The sequence below is a fragment of the Passer domesticus genome, chromosome 2, assembly GCF_036417665.1.
Source record: "Passer domesticus isolate bPasDom1 chromosome 2, bPasDom1.hap1, whole genome shotgun sequence".
NCBI lineage: Eukaryota > Metazoa > Chordata > Aves > Passeriformes > Passeridae > Passer > Passer domesticus.
Window position 1 is genome coordinate 13,615,390 of NC_087475.1, and position 19,381 is coordinate 13,634,770.

Below are 19,381 nucleotides of genomic sequence, written 5' to 3' on the forward strand. Positions count from 1 at the left end.
GGAGTGGTGAGAAGGACAAGCGGTGGAGGATTTAATTTATTTCTAATTTTGTTCATTGTGTAGGCACATTAGCTGGCCTCTTTAAACTTGAGAAATGATCATATCAAAATTTTAAGATCCATACAAATAACAGACAAGGATGGAACAAATTGCACGTAAAAATATGATTTATGCCAGGAAAGGAGCATCATGCTTCTATGTATGCATAAAAATAAGTGCTATTAAAATCATACTTGAATAATAGCATAACTCATGAAATAATGTTATATTAATGTAATACAATTAATACAACATATTTTATTTAGATACATATTTTAAATTTATGTCATTCAGAACTCCTGCAAAAAGTGTCAGTTTCACATTTTCATTGTTACTAACAATTATTCTGTGTGAAAAGAGGTATCTGTGCTTCAAGTTTAATGCTTAAAAGAAATTGTGGTTTCAGACTCTAGTATGGGAATAACTCACCCTTTCCTGAGCAGTTGTGCCCTTCAGTGGATTCTCAAACAAGGGAAGAGTTGTTTTGCTGAGTTGGGGTTAATGAAGAGGGTCCCTATTTACAGTTTGATTGACTTGCAGTGAAGAGAATCTCTGACTTTTTTCTGCAACTTCATTTTTTTGAAAGACAAAAGCCTGTTCAGCTAAAACTTCAGTAGATGTGCTTAGAGCAGTAAAATTAACTCTTACAAGGCCATTTACAGGGATCAGTCTAAGAACCAGACCTGGGACTAATTCCAGAAGAGTCCAGAGTTTTCTTTGCCTTAACTCTCTCAAACCTGCCACCTTGCCAACAAAGCCAGACCAAGGAGGTTGCCCTTGGAGCTCAGCAATCCCTGTTGATTCTGCTGATGGGCTGCCAGCAGAACTGCTTCAAATCACAGCAGAGCATATAAGAAACTGTGTGAGCCTGCAGAGTTTTGCAGCCAAAACTCAAAAGTGACATTAGCAAAAAAAAAAATTGAGGAATGACAAAGAATGTGAGACAACTGTTTCAGAGAGCACCATTCACCTCTGGAGCGTGGGATTTGTCACAACCCCTTATTGTCCATTGAGTGAATATGGGTTGGATTACAGACAGCTCTTTTATGATCTTTTTTGAGTTCTTTGGCTGCTCTCCTACATTTCTTAGTGTGTTTCAATATACACTTCTTTAATTTTCCATAACCCATCACAAATGGGTAAAATGTCATCCTCCAACTACTATTTTACACATGTATCATCATATTAGTAGCTGGCTTCTGACTTTTCAACTTGGTTACTGTAATACTTCATAGTTACAAATCAAAACTCGGCCCTAAGTTATAACTGATTTGAAATCAAGTAGTGCTTTTCTGAGCATGAAAATAGATGAGCTGTTGAATCCTGAACCAGGACCAAAACTTGAGTCCATTCTTTATGAGCATTAATCAGTGCAACAAAGACATCTCTTACAGTAGGATCCCTCACAACATGAATGGACAACAGGAAAAGTTCACTCCTTAGATCTCAACCTGGTTTTCAGCCCACAGTCAAGAAGCCTCTCCTCAAGGAGACTCCACACTGAAGCAAGAGAAGAGTATGAGGAGTCTTCTTCCTGAGGAGGAAGCAGCAGCACAAACAACAGTAATAAACTGACCACAGTCCCCATTCCCCATCCCCAATTCCTCTCGGAAGGAGGAGGTACACAAAAAAGAAGTGAAGTCTGGGAAGAAGTGAAGAGGTGAGAGAAGGTGTCTTTAGGATTTGGTTTTAGTTCTCATTATCCTACTCTTACTGAATTGACAGTAAATTAAATTAATTTCCCCAAGTCAAGTCTGTTCTGCCCATGACAGTAACTGGTGACTGATCTCTCCCCATCCTTATTTCAATCCACAAGCCTTGCATTATATTTTCTGTCATGTGTCCTCCTGAGGAAGGGAGTGAAAGAGCAGCTTTGGCAGCAACCTGCCACCCCTCCAAGGGCAACACTCCATATTCAGGAACCAAAAGAAGTAAAATATGGTTTGTGATTGGAATTACTGTAATTTCATGAAGGGCTTCTGTCAGGATTTTTTTTGGGAAGAGAATAATTTGGCTTCAAAACCTGCCTCGGGAGTGTTTCAACATACTGTTGATCTGCATCATTAATTTCAGGGGAACTGTATATGCAATCATATTATACACATCAATTGTTTAATAAAATGGCATACTGTGCTATCTGCTCCCTTCAGTCAAGTTCTCCTGGCCTGTTTTGGATCACTGAGGTTCAAGGGGCAAAGGTACCATGCAGCGGTTGCTGAATCACTCAAAGGCAACCAAATGGAGAGGAGAGAAAGAAAGACTGTGGCAGCATGGAATGACTGAACACTCTGCTCCCATAGCATCTGGACAAAGGTAAAAATGATAGGAGACAGCAGGGGTGAGAAAGAACCTCACAGTGTGTGTGCTACAGAAAAAGGAAAAAGGCAAGAAGAAAAGGGAAAAAAAAAATAAGTTAGACTGGTTTTGACAATGGCATATTCAAGGAAAGGGACTAGAAAGGAGATAAAGACAGGAAAAAAAATTTATGTTGTTCCATCATGAGAAACATCTTCAGGAAATTTCAAGACTATAACACTATCCTAGAAAAGCCTTAGAAACTGTAGAAAGGAAAAGGTCAAAAATTCACACAGTTTGTTTATTGAAGAAAGTGTGGGATATTACAAGATCCCAACCATGCTGTGCTGAGTAGAAGAAAAAAGGAATGTAAAAGAGACTGAAGATACATTTTTAACAGCACAGCCTGCCTACTGAATGATGTAAAATTAAAACGCTGATATTAATGAAATAATTTCTCTAAGAGCTGAAGTGCCATCAAACACAGTACAGAGATTAAATGACTGGAAATCATGATTCTTCTTTTCAGTTTGGAACTAGGTTGGACAGACGAGAACCTGGAAAGGGTTGCCATGCCTGTCACGTCCATTTTGGACATGTGGCTACCTCAACAGCATCAGAACTATATTCCCACTAGTGTACACTTATAAGTTTTCCAAGACCCCCACCCTCAGACAGCCTATGAAAAGCCTTAGTTCATTTGTCTACACTTATTCCAGTTAAGGGAAAATGCTTTCCATTTCATTTAATTAATAATCAATCTTTAATTTGATTAAAAGCTTAAGGATTCAATTATGTTTATTAAATAATTCTTTATTTTGGTCAGTTTTGTTGTCTTTAATGAGGTAATATTCTATAATTAAATCACTTAATGCAGAAAGCTGCCATTTAATTAATAAGACCACGGTCCTAAATGACTCAGAATAATGAATCCAAGCAAGGCCCAGATAATTAAAAACGCTCATGACTAAAATCTGTGACATATTTCCTAACCACGTTTGGAGGACAAGGATGATCTTTCCAGCTACACACTGCAACAGGCTCTCTGTGTGACCTTGGGCAAGGTGTAGAATCTTGCTGAGACAAACTTCCTTATCTTTTTTTTAACGAGGTCTTCAAGTCAGCACTTAGGGGCAAGGAGAAGCACTCACTCTTTACATGCATAGTGCTTAGTAAGGACGGATTTTCTTGGTACTGTTAGAAGATAAATAATAAGAGTTAGGGCACAAAAGAAGTAAACTACACCTTCCTCACTATCCTTCAAGGATGGCTGGTTAAGGAAGTATGAAAAGACCAGGCAAGGACTGTGTGGTCTTTCTGCCTCTGTCTCACCCCAACAAAGAGCAGTTGATGGAATTCATGAGATGCATCCTGGTGTTTAATAGCTCACATTCTCAGTGGGTTTTGAACCCAACTTTACGTGTGATCATCACAACTTCCCCTGCAAGGACTGCTGCAATTTAATTACACACAGTGTAAAAAGGTACTTCCATTTGCTTATTTTCTGTCTCTAGCTGCTATTTTTTATTCATGTGCATCATATGAAGGCAAAGTATGCAGTTTGAACTATGAAGGCAAAGAAATAAACTTGCTCCATTCTTGTACATTACATTTATTATTTAACATATATATATATATATATATATATATATATATATATATATATATATATATTTCATTACTCATCCTGAGTCATCTCCTTCTCAACATGTTTAAGTTTTTCCTGGAAAGAAACCATTCCACCATAGTGATTAAATTCCCTTGACCTTTTTTATTACACTTTCCTTTTTTCAAGAACATAAACACAAACTATACACAGTGCTTAAGATATGGTACACCATGCATTTATCAAATGACTTAATCATATTTTATATTTTGTTCTCATTTCATTTTCTAACCATTCTAATCAAACTTTATGCTCCTTTGACCACTGTTGAAAATATAACTGATGTTTTAATAGCACCAGCTACAGTAATTTCAATATCTCTCTCCTGAGAGGCAATAGCTAATTTAGAAACCATCATTCTGTATGTACAATTAAAGATGTGTTTCTCCATGTGCATCTCTTTGCATATATTGACCTTGAATTTCATCTGCTGTTTTACTGTCCAGTCATTCAGTATCATGAAATCCTCCTGTAATTCTTTGCAGTCAATTTGAGAGTTGAATGCCTTAAGTAATATCTCATCAGCAGCAAATTTTTTCACCCTGTATTTACTTTCTTTTCTAGGTCACTTATGAATATATGGAACAGCTAAACTTCCTGAAATGCAGCATCCATTGTAATTCCCCTCCTTATCTGTACCTTTTGTTTCCCTTGACGTAATCATATAACCACATTTTCCCATCTCTGCTTTTTCTATCAATTTTGCTTTTATTAAGCCAGAAGAGAAAATTATCTTTAATCTCAAGACAGCTTAGTTTTCTTAAACCTTTTTGATGAAGGATCATGTCAAAAGCTATTTGGAAATCCAAGCAGACCAGCCTGGTAATTATATTCATATATCACTGACTCCTTCAAAGAGCTCTGGGTTATTTGTGAGGCATTTCTCCCCTGTATGAAACTTTGCTAATTCTTTGCCATGTGTCATATTCTTGTATCTATTCAAGAAAGGCTACATTCTTGAATTCTATTTACTCAAGTCAGATGTTTATTATGGTTTTTATATCAAAGTCTAGTCTGTAGTCCTCTGCATTGCCTTTGTCATTTGCTACTTTACAGCCCTTTAAAGTAGGAAATTATTTAGTCAAATATACTACTGTTGTCTATTATTGTGATTGATTCTCTATTTAATTTCAAATTTCTGTTCAAATGCTTGAAAGAATATCATCTGGGTTTTTTTATTTATTCCTGATCATTTTACCAATTTGTCTAAGACCTTTTCAGTTTGAGAAATTCAACTTGACACTTCATTTTGAGCAGGTTTCTCCTACTCTTTCTTTGCAAGAAATTCCCTGTGTATTCTTGCAGTAAACATAAAGGCAAAAAAGTAATTTGGCTTTTTTGCTATAGGCTGACCATTTATGCCCTGAGGATCTGTCTGTCCTACAAGTGCTCTGATAAGTTTCATTTTGATCAATTTGAAGAGGGGGGGAAAAAATAACTGTATATTTTACCCTGGGCATCACATTCAAAATTTTCTTCTTTATTCCACTTTTGCTTTTTTTGCTTTTGCTTTTAATCTGGTCTAATTCCTGCTGTTTTCTAGCCACCTCTGCTGTTCAACTGTATTTGGGGAGTTTTTGGCCTTTCAAATACTTTTTGATACACACATAATACAGTTGGTATCTCTGATTTTCTTTTAGAAGTCACCATACCAACTGCAAGTATTTTAACCTTTTGCCTGTGGCTTTTCATCTCCTCTTAACAGGCTATTTCCATTTGCAGTAATATTCATTATTATATAAATTATAATTCCTCTCATTCCTCAGCGGGTGTTGAAAATTGAGAAATTATTGTGAGTACCTTATTTTGACTTGCTGAATCTGGAAGAGGCCCAACAGGGTGGGGTGGAGAGGAGTATCTCAGCCATGCAGTGACACCTCTCCTGAACAAGTGCTACTGGCCAGGCTGCCATGCAAGATGCCTGGAAGGAGATGGCAGAAGTGACCCAGTAGTTAAGGAGAGCAGTGCTTTTCTGAATGAGCAGCTGCAGGCCTGGCAAGATATATCAGATCATATCAAACTCTGTCTAAGTACCCAAATCTCACAACCTGGGATTCATCTCCTTGGAAATTACTTGGCAGTCTGAAAGATCTAAGTGCCTAAGAGGCATTTGACAATACCTGGTTTTCCTGTCTACCTGGCAATGACACAACAAGATGCAACAGTTGGAAATTAAAGCAAACAATACATTATGGGAAAATTTCTGAGCTGTACTCAGAAATATAGTGTTGCAGTGAATATGTTGGCTTTGGACAATTTTAAGGCTAAGTGGGATTGTTACAGGCTATTGCCCTCAGATCCACAGCCCTGCTTTTGTCCCTGACAGACCCTGCACCACCTCCAGAGGGGCACCAGTGTCCCACTGTCCCAGGCTCTCAGTGAGCTGCTGCTCACATCATGAAGCCTTGAGCACTGTGGCAAGTCAGGAAAGTTCTTGGCTGTCTGGGATAGTCAATACCTCTTACAGCTCATCCCAAATTGCCCAAAAGTGAGGGTGATTGCCCAAAAATGAGGCCTATCATCAGGCTGAGCATACACTACTTGCAAGGAAGAGTCCTCCCTTCAGTGTAGTCTGAGGGCAGTGTGATGTGCCCTGGATCATCTGTTAAGATCTGATAGTTACTGAGTCTATCAATATTATGTATTGAAGCTATGGCAGTGGACAATTCTTATTAAATTATCTCTTTAGTAGTCTGAAAAAACATCTTTCTAATACTTTGTTGCACAGGTCACTAAGGAAATAACCGCTATCAAGATGATCACAATTAAAGCAATAAAATTACTGATGAGACAAAGAAACCATGGCAGTTATTTTTATATGGCATATAAAAATATCAGCTGCTACAGAATTTTCTGTAGTGCTGACAAACTGATTCTTACCTTCTGTGGTGCGAGAGCATCAGCACATTTTATTTCTATCTTTGAGGTCATTCTCCCTTCCAGAGGAGCTATTTATTGGCAGCAGTTATTCAAAATATTTTTCTCACACCATTTATGTTGGAGTTTTACTTTTGTATGACTTTCTAGATGCCCAGAATGTGTTAGATAATGCCCACAGAGTGCTGTATTGTGGGCAGTCATAGGCTAAAAGCTTCTTTAAAAACTTCTCATTACTCTAGTTGAATGAGTGTTTAGTGTACTAGATAATTTCTGATGATTTCTAAATAATCTCTGATGCCAGAACTCACTGAAAATTCCTTGTCTCAAACTAAAAGTTTGAGAGAAGGTTTCTTCAAGGAAAAGAGAAATCCAAGGAAAGGACCCAGAAAGTTTTTAGAAAATGAGACTTTGGGCTGCTATAGGAAAAAGAAGTGGATGCCCAAGTACTGGCTTGAAGTCAAAGACTCTTTGCTTCATAGTGAGAAAGTGGAATTTCAGATGACACAAATTTACATTAGTGCTTGGGTTGTATGAGCATTTCAGTCCCATCTCTATCAGGTTAAAATTTCTAATTTTTTTTAAATCTAGAGATAAAGAATAAATGAGCAAACCACTGCACGAGCTTTACATTTCAGTCATTTTGAAGATCATTTGAACTGTAGGATTGAGGCCATGACAGATGGTGGGTTTGTCTGTGTGTTACAAAGACTCTTAGTATTTTGAGAAGGAGGAGATTATTTTCTCTCTTAACAAAAACAAAATTAAAATACATCTCTGCAGACTGTTGCACTTGCAGGGGAGGTATGTGCTTTGAAGTGCCATACTTTTGCATAGTCTTGATAATCAGTAATGAAGAGAGTGCAGAAGATTACAAAACAACATAATCAAGTGATATTAATGAATATTTCAACCAACAGACATTTCAAAGTTTTAATTAAAATTAGTAGTTATTGGTATTGTACTATGTTCAAGAACATACAGGCAAGTAATCACAGACCTCCCAAATGGGCTACATTACACATGCAATTAATTATGGAAGATGTTGATGCTCAAACCACCCCAGGATCTCTGAGATTTAAAGCAAGTGCTCAAGCATTTCAGTACAGAAGGCAGCTCCACTAACACAGCCAGCATATTAACTATAATACTTTAACCAGATGCTGCATTGCTGTGATATGGCTCAGATCTGTTCCGCTAGCAACAATTTTTACTCATCTTTTTAATAGCACAAATACTTCTTCTTTTGCCTAAAGTAAAAGCTGGTATTTTTAAACACAGGCTGTGAGAGCTTGCAGGACAAGAAAAAAACCACCTACAGAGATGTTCTTTTCACAATATGCCCTCCACACTGCAGGGGAAGAAAAGTTTAATCAAAGTACAATGCTCGTTCTTACTTTTCTTTCTCTTTGACACTGCCTCCACCCAGTGCTCCCACTCTGATGTCCTTTCATGATTCTTCAGGGTTTCTGAAGTTAATTTTTTCACTAGGGAGCAGATCTGAAGGCTTCTCTACCTTAATATGAGGGTTTGTAACAGTACCTCCTATTCACAGTAAAATGGTTTAATTTAAACCATGGAGGGATTGTTTAGAAACTGCCCTGAGTACACTTTGACCTACTGCTACCTGTGAGACTAAATGCACATTTCAAAAGATCTTCCACGTCCCTCAGTGAAATTAAATCATTAATCTGAGAACTGAATCTCATACTGAGCTATTCTAAATAAACCTCTCTGTCAATTCCAGTCACCCAAAGCTTACTGTTAGGAAAAGTGAGATTCTAAGAGCATTCAATCTTGTTTATAGATTTGAGGCTTCATGCACAGCAGGATCAAATATACTTAAAAATAAATGGGAGTGGGGAGGAAGAATGGAGCTTTGCTGTGACCTTTTCAAACTCTTTTCCAGAAGGCAAGTGCTCCACTCTTAACTTGGCAGGTGCCTATCTCCAAATGGGCCCCTAAACAGTTTCCAGATTCCTTGCTGGATAAAAAAATTCAAAGTGATTTCTAAGCCTATTGCTATTGATAGGAGTTCTGCTGCAGTAAGGGAAGGGGAACATTAGACCTAAGACCTTTCCTCTACTCACAGACTGAAAATGCTACTCATGTAAACCTGATAGTGCTGGGGGGTTGTTATTTCCTCAGCCCCATAAGAAATGGAATGGATATAGGTGTGACTTTGCAAAAAGCAGCAATATCCCATAAGCCTATCCAGGTTAATTTTCTGCTACAGGATTGTGGCCACCACTGATCTCAGCAACTGTTTTGCAGGACAAGGTAACTTTTCTATGAGTGTCATGAAGGAAGCAATAACCCAGTTTAGAACATTTATCAAGGCTGTTAATATGGTATTAAAACTGAATTGTAAGACATTTAAAGTCTTGTTCAAGTAGATGTCTGAGCTATTAGCTGTTGCAAATAATGGGATAAAAATCCAAAGAGCCAATACAGTAAAAAGAGATGTGACCTACTAAAAATAATGTTCCACTTCTTTGCCAGCTTGAGAAACATACAAAATTTGAGGTGAAGCAGTGTAAGACATACAGTATACCAGCACTTTTTATTCTGTGCACTCCTTTGGGGTGAGATGCTGCAGTTATGCTTTGCAGAAAATCTGGGTTTTAGCTCAGATTTTTCTTCCAAAAATGCAAGATACCTCTAAGCAAGAGAGAGAGGCAAATTCTCCAGTGTTCTGAACCCTGAATCATAAGCCCGCTGTTTTTTCCTCTAACTCCTGAGAATACAAAAGTTAACATTATCCGCAAAAATATATGTCAGACTCATCCTATTGAGACTCAGACCGCCTGTGAATTCTGGGTTGCTTAAGGAAATACCACGGAGGGAAATGGCAGAGTGCCACTGCAACTGAGCTTCTGCTGTCTGCAGCAGAGTAGAGCTGTCCATACTTTGAAGTGCAGGCTGAAGGCAATAGTGCTCTGAACAGAGCTGCATGGACCATGGGGGACACTGTTCAAAAATTGATGGCCAAGCTTCTGCTCCTAAGCATGTTTGTTTTCCTAAATAAACAAATTGATATTTCCATAAAAGCTTTTTATTTCTCAAGAATGGTTGACATTGTCAGTGACTCTGCACTTGTGAAAACCACATGTTCTCTTTCAGTTTGTGTTTCTCACTCCCCCTTTACTTTCAGATTTTTATCCTGCAATTGACTCAATAGAGGTACAAAAATATGAGTATTTGCAGTCACTTGCAGTTTCAGGAACTATATTTTTTTATACACACTGATATTCACTCTTTTTGCAGCTCACTGCACCACCTCCTTCCTATCTCACTTTCAAAAGACAAAGATAAGATTCCAGCTACAGGGTTATGAGGCCAAATAGGAAAAAGTAATTTCAGCTTTGGTCTAAAGTTCAGCTGGAACAATTTTTATCCTTTTTTTTTTTCATAATTACTACTATTACACCATGTATTAATGAAGAAACATATAAAGTGCACAATTACCCTTCATCTCATGTAAGAAATTGAAATTTAAATGAAAAATAGGCACAAAAATAGACACCCAGGCAGTATCTGGCTTACTTGCTCCCTCTTAAACACAATGGACTAGTGGTTCTATGAAGACAGACTTGATATTAATGGAAAGGCCAAATTCTGTGCAGGAATTTGTCACTGAAAAAGCTCTGAGATCACTGAGTAGTACAAGAGAAGCAAGAGAACAGTCAGGGACCAGCATCCTTGGAGTATTTAGGGAGAATAACTCAGAAGGAACACAGTCAACATGTACTTGACATTGCCTTCCTTGAAGAGCAAGATGTAATAACATTCTTTCAATCATACTAACTTCTGAAACTCGTGGGAGCTATTTTAGGGAAGATTTGAGATACACTAGGCTGAGGTAGTTAAAAGGCATAATTTAAGGGAGATTGTCTGTGCCATACAAGTTTTTCAGCTTCAGCCAGAGTTCAGTGGAAAGAATTCAGATGAAAGCATGAAAAGGGGGGGGAACAAGATAAGCTGCTACAGAGTGCTTACTAATAACTTTTTTTTTTACATAGTAAATGGTCCTTAACAATATTTACTTTACAGTATTTCTGCTCAAATGAGAGTTTTCCATGTTCATTTAACACACAATATCTCAATGCTGAGTGCATTGTTACTAGAATAAATTCAAGGCAAACTGGGGGATTCAAGTAAAGGATGCCATTATTAAAGGTCAAGCTTTTAATTTTTGAAAAACTGAAGAACCACACTCGTAAAAGATGCAAAGTATTTCCCCTACTGATATGGAGAATTATCATTTTTCAGACAGTTTTCTTAAAAGGGCAGGCACCTAACATTTATCATTAAAAACTAAGTAGCAGTGCATTGGGGAATAAACATTGTCTGAGCCTTTCTACATCTCTGCTTCTATCACCTGATGCTGTCAAAAAAATCTGTTGGGAATAAAACACAAAAGGAGAGTGATTCACACTGAAAGCAAGAGATGTAACCATGTGTGTTTGTTCATCAGGTAAAACAAAAACAAAAACAAAACAAGACAAAACAAAAAAAAAACACCACCAAAAAAGTTTTTTAAAAAAGTAACTTGGGATTAATTTTGTAATATACAGATCATCAAAAAATCATGACCTGTTTTGTGAGCATGTATTTCAGCTGACAGCCTATACCAGTGAAACCAATGGCAAAAGACAGTGGAAGCAATCCCCATGGACCTTCCCTTTAGGAGATGCAGGTGGAGTCTTGAAATCCTCAGGGAAAAGAGGGTGAGCCTCTCCTGCCCTGCCTGAGCATCCCATCACCAGCTGGAGGGAAATGCCACTACTGTTTCTGGAATGATGCTTAAGTGATGATGCTCCAAACAGGATTTAAGCATTTTGCATTTCTAAGATAACAGAGTCTGTTAACCATGGTATTTCACAGCCATGGACTGACAGTTCAATTGACAATTCGTGGCAACACGGCATTCAATAATGCCACTCTAAAAACAACTTTGGAAAGGAGCTGCAGTTTTCAGGGCCAGACATAGCATGCAATACTACTGAAATGTCCTTTTTCTCCAACACTCATGAGTCATTCAGGAATCAGAAGTGTTGAATGTCCCTCATTTTATGTTGAGGGATTTTTATAACCCTCACAAGCTAAAAAAAAATTATACAAATGTCTTGTCCATGTTTTAATGGCTATCATTACCCAAAAAACTTTCTATCAGAATGACAAACAGAAATAATCCTTGCAGACTCTCATCATCAGCGTTGGTATCACCAAGCTTGTAAAAAAGCATAAAATGGCTGGCAGAATAGGAAAAAAACATTATCATATATTAACTAGTTCCATATTTTTAAAAGTTCACCAGCCACCTTGCCACATGGATTTTCTGACTGGTTTGAATAACTAAAATTTCACTGCTCCTTTACATTCTTTATTAATTTTACTGAATTCTGGTAGCATTCCTTTTTCAGCAGTGGAAAGCAATTTCCTCCATCTCTCTTTGTCCTTGTCCTGTGGCAGCCAATACTGACAATGACTTGTGTCTGTAGGTCACAACACATGGCAAAGTGGACACCAGTAACCTTCTCTAAAGAGAAAGTTAAGGGAGAAAAAGCTGTCATAAATAGAGTGTGTGGCTCTGAAGTCTGTGGGTGACAGATGAGAGAATGAAGTGTTTGACAGGAGCCAGCACGTGGATCCATAACATCCCTGAATCTTCAATATAAGTAAAAAATATTGGGCTATCAACATTAGGGTATTAATATATTAAAATATTGGGCTATTAACTTTGGCACTGAACAGAAGGGATATTTTAATCTCTTTTCAGTAGAGGAAATATGCTCATATGTTCACTTAATTATGTGTCTAAAAGCTTAGGTTAGGCCAGACTTTATAAATTAGCTAAATAAAGTTAGCTTAAATTTCTAGGAGATTCACAGCTTTATCTTCTTCAGCGTCTCCTTATTGCATGTACTTGCCCTTTTTATTTAATACAACATGTACATGAAGCTGCTTAACAAGACTTGGTGCTAATCCTCTGCAGTTCTTACTGCATCTGATATCTGTGGTGTGAAAGACACACTAAGATTCTTGTGAGGCTTTTCTCCCCTCATTTACCTTTTAATGATGGACAGTGGCAAAAACAGGCACCCTAAGGTCATGTTCTCAAAACTGACCAGTGTTTACAAGTGCCTTCTGTCAAGATCACAGCTTCAGAGTTTACCTGAAACTGCTAGGACAGCACCTGACATTATTCATTCTGGAGCAAATATTTCATCTTCTTTATCCACATAGGGCTTTTTATTCTGGAAATACCACAAAAACAGCAAAAACAAGACAAAAAAATACTATGCCAAACAGTTCTCCATGTCCAGCTTCTTTTGCTGCAAAGGCCTTTCAGAAAAATCACTGAGCATTGCAGAAGGATTAATTTTCTAAAAAGAAAAGCTGCAGATCTAAAGCACTAACTCAACCCAATAAAGCAAAGTCTAGTCAACAGTCCTTTACTTTCAAGAGAGCTGGACCTGTGAAAGCTATACCAAAACAGAAACAGAGAGAAAAGAAAGCCCAGAAATTACTGAGCCCCCTTCCTTCTCTAGTCTAGTCGAGAAAATGTTAAATGACAGTGAATTGGACTATCACATTCACAAGCTTAAGACATTGTCTAGAATGAGCAATGAGGGGTCCAGAAACAGCAGGGTAAATGCCCACCAGAAATAGGACATACAGCCCCTGACTTTCTTATGCTTCACCGGTTTGGATCCAGTGTGATAAGTCCTACTAACAGATACTGACTTATGGCAGAGCAATTGGAAGCTGGATCAGCCTCAAACTGGGGCTCAGCACAGACAATGTTACTTTGCACTATTCACACTGGCCAAAGACACAGGCCTTGTATTGAAGGAAAATATTAACAGGTGAAAGAGCTGATGGGACTACAGGAGCAGGAAGAGACTCTTAATTTAATCAATATTGGATTAATGTCCAGATGTCCCAAATGAATCCTTAGGGCATTGCATTACACCACCCAAAAGTTCTGCTTTCAGAGAGCTAACACTTTTGAGAGGGAGAGGAGGAAGAGCAACAAGCTTTTCTGTGAATTTTGAACATTCTAGCTTTAAAACTGGAGACACCTGGCTTGCTGCTGAATTAACTCACCTTTATAATGTCTCAGTTTATTGCCTTGTATAATGTTTATATAGTTTAATCAAGCAACAAACAGACTAGAAACTGAATCTCCTGTAGTCAAAAACATACAAGCCCTCTTTTCTACTGCAACTTTTTAGGGCATTTTCCCTTCCTTCTGTGACCTAGGATGCAGATCTAACAAGCCAAGTCTTCTGGAAGGAAACACCAATTGTACCTTGAAGTCTGTAATTCTGTCAGGTATTGGCAACAGCTGCATTTGCTGTCAGAAACACCAAGGTCTCTAAGGTCCATCTGTTGCTCTGTTCACTCTCCATGGACACTGACTTGCTAAGATGAAGCTCATAAAGTGATTAATTTTCAGGGCATTTAGTACTGGCTCATTATTTCATGCTCCCTGCTGTTTCCACTAACTCAGAGAGAAGGGTTTGACCCTGCTCAGTGTATCCATCAGAGTTTGATCTCACAGAAAAGTACTGTGGTCTAAAGGAAATGTGGCTCTGCAGTGCTGCTGATGCATACGCTGATTGTCTGTACCACTGGTACTGACAAATCTGATTCAAAAAGTGAATGCTTCATAGCATGAAATAACCCAGGGACCTTTTTGAATCTCAGGCATCTTTACAGCTATTATATAGCTCAACTCACTCTTGCTAAGCACACACAGAGAATGGCAGTGTAAGTACTGTGCTAGAAGCAAAGCTAACAGTATCCATGGGGATTTTTAACAGCTGCATTCAAGGGAATAGTCTATGAATTCACATCTGAGACTTTCCCTGGCTTTTATTTAACTCCTACACAGTCAAACTTCAGCTGAAAATAACATGACAAATCTAATCAGTGCAAATCTGTCCCAGCTGAAGAGATTTTCTCCTTTGACAGGTCAGAAGATATTGAGGAGGCTTAAAAGTTTGCCCTGCAAAATAAACCCAACCCATGACATAGTTTGTTTCTTCAAATAACACACACACACATACACACACCCCCACACCCACACCCACACCCACCCCAACCAACACCCAAAAAAACAGGAATCTGCAGAATGCTTATCTAGCAAGATAGTCTTCTAACAGGAAAACCATATTGTTGCATGAGTAATTGGTAATTGGTCTGAAATAATACGAATCAATGGCAGTGCAAGATGAGCATTGAAGAACTGGCTACAGGACAGTAACTGTGGGTAATGACAAGAAGAATAATCGAGGAAGAATTTACAACTCACTGGAGAACATGGATATTTTCCCTTTTTCAATGTTATTTTTTCAACAGCAAACATGATTAAGTAGGCAAAAGCATGTAAAATCAAGGCAGGGAGAAACACTTAGGAATTACCTGTATCTGCATTGGCATTTCACATTTTACAGGGTTATTTTAGTGCTGTGGTTTTTTCGCCCTGTTTACATCAAATATAATAGGCCCTCTGAGTTGGGTGCTTCTTTGCATTCACTACTTAATGCAATAAATTAGAGTCTGCTCAGCAGGGAATTTACAGTCTAGAAATCTCACTCAATTTCAAGAGAAAGGCATGCATTTTAAAATGAAATAGGATAAATTCAGAACAGATATAATAAGAAAGTTTTTTTTGTTTTGGGGGTGTTTTTTTCTGTTTTTTTGGTTTTTTGGTTTTTTTTTTATTATGAGGTCCCGGAAAAGGTTTCCCAGAGAAGCTGTGGTTACCCCATCCCTGGAAGTGTTCAAGGCCACATTAGATGGGACTCTGAGCAACCTGGTCTGTTTGAAGATGCCCCTGCTCATTGCAGGAAGGTTGAGGATCTTTTAAAGATCCTTTCTGAAGCAAACCACTCTGTGATTCTATGAATTTCACCCATTCCCGATTGCAGTGTCCCCAAAAAAGGAAGGGCTAAGACACAAAGAGATCTACAGAGTCCAATTTTCTTGATCCACATGTAATGCCTTATCCAGTACACCAACCCATCCATTCTCTCAAATTATGAAATAAATATGTTCATATGCACTGTTCACAGTAATTAAATAATATGACATAATAAATGACAGCTTGAAAAATTAAAGCTCCACACTTAAATGTTTCATATGTAGAAGCTGTAAATTCAAAAGCTCTCTACAGACTTGTCAACTCAAGAGTTTTCGAAGTAGGCAGTTCAGCTGCTTAGATGACACTAGGGCAGGGCAGGACTTCTCTCTGCTTCCTCAGTTTGTTAGCTGGTATCTAGACACCTAAATGTACAGTATCTACACAACTTCCTGGGCATTTCTGCATGACAGAGAAACATTCCAAACAGCTCATGAAACATGCTTAACAATGGAAATGGAAAAGAAATAATTTGAAAGAAATAATAGTATTTTTGTAATAATTTCATTGACTAAGACATCACAATGCCATTGTGCAGATTGAAAGAAACTTTAAATAATTTATCCTAAACATTAAATAAGTATCTAATTGAGTTAGGAGACTGCATCCAAAAGTGTGAGCCTGCTAGGCATTTTGATCTTTGCATCTTGTAATAGCATCTACACATACTCAAGTCAAAGGCACAAGTATTCCCCAACAGATCCAACTCAAAGAAGCGTGAAACCAGAAGATAACAGAAAATATTAACTGTGGTCACTGAGATTTTTTTTGCTTCCCTGAGGAGACAACTCCTCACTCCAGAATCCCCAGTAAGTTACCTGAGAAAATCCACATAACAGTCTGCAAATAGAAATACTTTGGTCGGGCCAGTGTGGCTCCACTAATTGATTATACCTTTATTTATAGATGCCTCTAGTTTATCCAGTGTTTAAGAGAGATTATACAAGGGGGGTTCTGTTCTTATCACAAACAGTTGACATTATAAATCAACAGATTTTATACAGCACTGGCAGAAATTAATTCCTACTCAGGTATTTCCTCTGCACATTTGATTCCACCCTCCGCTTCTAGCTCTGTGATAGATAACTGCTGAAGGCAAGGAATGGAACCAAATATTTTAAGAAAAAGAATTCAGACCTACCCTCAATGTCACCGATGTTTTCAAGATTTTGTCTCTTAGTAAAAGATACTGCTTTCTTTAAATAGCTCTTTCCACAGAATGCATAGTGACACAGCTTTTCTGAGCAGAAAAGATACATTTTGTGGAAGATTACTAAACTGCAAAGGAAATTTGGATATACAATCCCCTCTTATTTTTGAAGGAATGATTGCATCTCAGTTCAGTATGTCTTGCATACTCATAAGAAACACTGTTTTGAGTGTTCTTGGCTGCTAGGCCCCAACAATATGCCCAGGGTCTTACAAGAACTAAAACATATAAGCCCAGGACGCTTTATTCTTTAGGTACAGGAATTTAAAAAAAAAAAATTTAAGTCTGATTTTTAAGCAAAGTACAGTTGCAAAATTTGCTTCTGTCACCTCAGAAAAAGAGTGATGGGTGCTGTACACTGCAAGTTACAGCTGTAGGAAAATGCCAGTGGGACAGACATTCACTGCATTTCAGGGCACTCAGCTAGAAGTGCAAGTCTTGGCTCGTTGTTTCTACTTAACAGCTCCATCACTAGAAAGTCACAGAATTAATAATGCAGGAGGAATGGTTTGAGCAGTGAGTTGTCAGCACCCTAACCCCTCTGTGCTTTCAATCTTATCTGGCCTGACTGGATAACACATCAATGCACATCTGGACTATAAACTGAAAAATTTAAAAATAATTCATTGGTGTCAGTAGAACTTACTAGGACCGAATAATATCTCTATTAAAGTTTAATATATTGAAAATTCAAGAGAAAAGATGGCATGCAGTACTTGCATGTACTGAAATATGAAATATAACCAGGGCATTGTTGAACTCATTTCAGTGTAATTCCTGAAGAATTGTCCCATTAGCCTCCTGCAATTTGTGAGCAGCAAAAAAAGAACAATATGAACTGAAGTGGAAATAATATCACCAAACAGTCTACAAAGGACAATAAAATAAGAAAAATGGTGTGAAAACAAGGTCAGCACTGGACAACAAACATCTAATATATATGGCTGCAATATGGTTGGTCACATTTAAATATTTATTCGTTTTAGGGATAATTCAGTGCAATAACATTATAACTCTTCTGCAGACCTTCATATTTGAGACATCCTTCATCCCTGTATGTAAATCCAAGAGAATATATAAAGTTGATAAATAGCTTCTGGATCAGCTGAAATTCCCTGTGGAGAGTCTTTGCTTGGTGCTTCACAGATTTCATAGGTCACCAAGCTGAGTCACATAATGACATGGGGGAAAACTGCTCATGCTGATGATAGACTACTCTACCCTAGCCCCCTGTTCATAGATCAGGATAAGGGGGCTGTGAAAAACATTGTAAATCTTATTTATTTTGAAATTTATTTTAAAAATACAAACCTGAACAGTTCTTCAGAAGCTATTTCCTGCCCTGATCTTGTAACAGCCCCTGAAAACCCTGCAGGTCCTGAGATCACACACAGGGTTGCACTCTGCCAGCACTTTATAAAGTGTCATTATCTCTTGCTGCTCTGGTTCAAGAAAATGCTGCAGGGTAGTGTTTTACCCAGGAACAGCAGTGTCAGTATCAGGTAAAACAGGAGAAGGGGAAGTGAAGTGGTGGAGGGGATTTGGGACAGGAAAAAAACACTACATATTCCTTTGCCACCATTTGCATAGTCCACCGAGGGATGAAAGAGCAGAACGATATCCATGGCTGTTGCATCTCTGCTAATTGTTCCTAAAATGCCATCTTTGATCAACTGCAAATTTCAGGCCTGTTTTGCAAGGGTCACAGTAGCATTCAGCAGCGTTTTAAACCCAGTGGCTTTCTGAGCATCCTGTGCAGCACAGCTTGTAATGGCACAGTCAGGCACTGTTTGTCACCACTCTGCTGTGACGAACTTCTCTGGCTCTTTCTGTCTCCATGGGCACGTCATAACTGACCAGTGTGACAGCCTCAAGCATCTGGGAGCTAAAAGGACCTTAAAAAAAATTATCATGAACTTTCAACCTTTTGACAGTTGAAAATGCTGATGCCAACAGGAATTTTTTCCCTGATGAACACTTGGTCCAAGGGGTGTGGTTTTGTCAGCTCTGGCTCAGAGAGCTCAGAATCTCTGTTCCATATGACATTCTTTCCCCCTTTCATTCCCCCCCTGCACACAATGCATGTTTGTATCTGTTACAGAGTGTATTTTCTAGTTCTTGTCCTGTGCAGAAGTCACTGTTAGCTCTCAGTGAAGACCACTAATCATCTGCAGTGTTTGTATTTATTATTTGCTTTTTCTCATTCTGTGAATGTACAGTGTTTTGATGTTTGTTAACTGGAAAAAAAAAAAAAATGAAAGCAGCCAAAATCTGGGCCCTTTCTTTCACCCCACTGTGGCATTAGTTACCTAAACAATGAAAACAACAACAAAATACCTCATTAAAAAGTCATCAAATTCTT

At 38.1% G+C, this 19,381-nt stretch overlaps 1 long non-coding RNA gene across 1 annotated transcript; it reads right to left on the reverse strand.

The window, feature by feature from the left end:
- Positions 1–17,969: 17,969 nt before the first annotated feature.
- LOC135295201 (uncharacterized) lies at positions 17,970–18,899 on the reverse strand. Its single transcript, XR_010357227.1, has 2 exons — positions 18,331–18,899; positions 17,970–18,071 (listed from the first exon to the last, which is right to left on the reverse strand). It is a non-coding gene; the product is annotated as an uncharacterized LOC135295201 (long non-coding RNA).
- Positions 18,900–19,381: the final 482 nt, after the last annotated feature.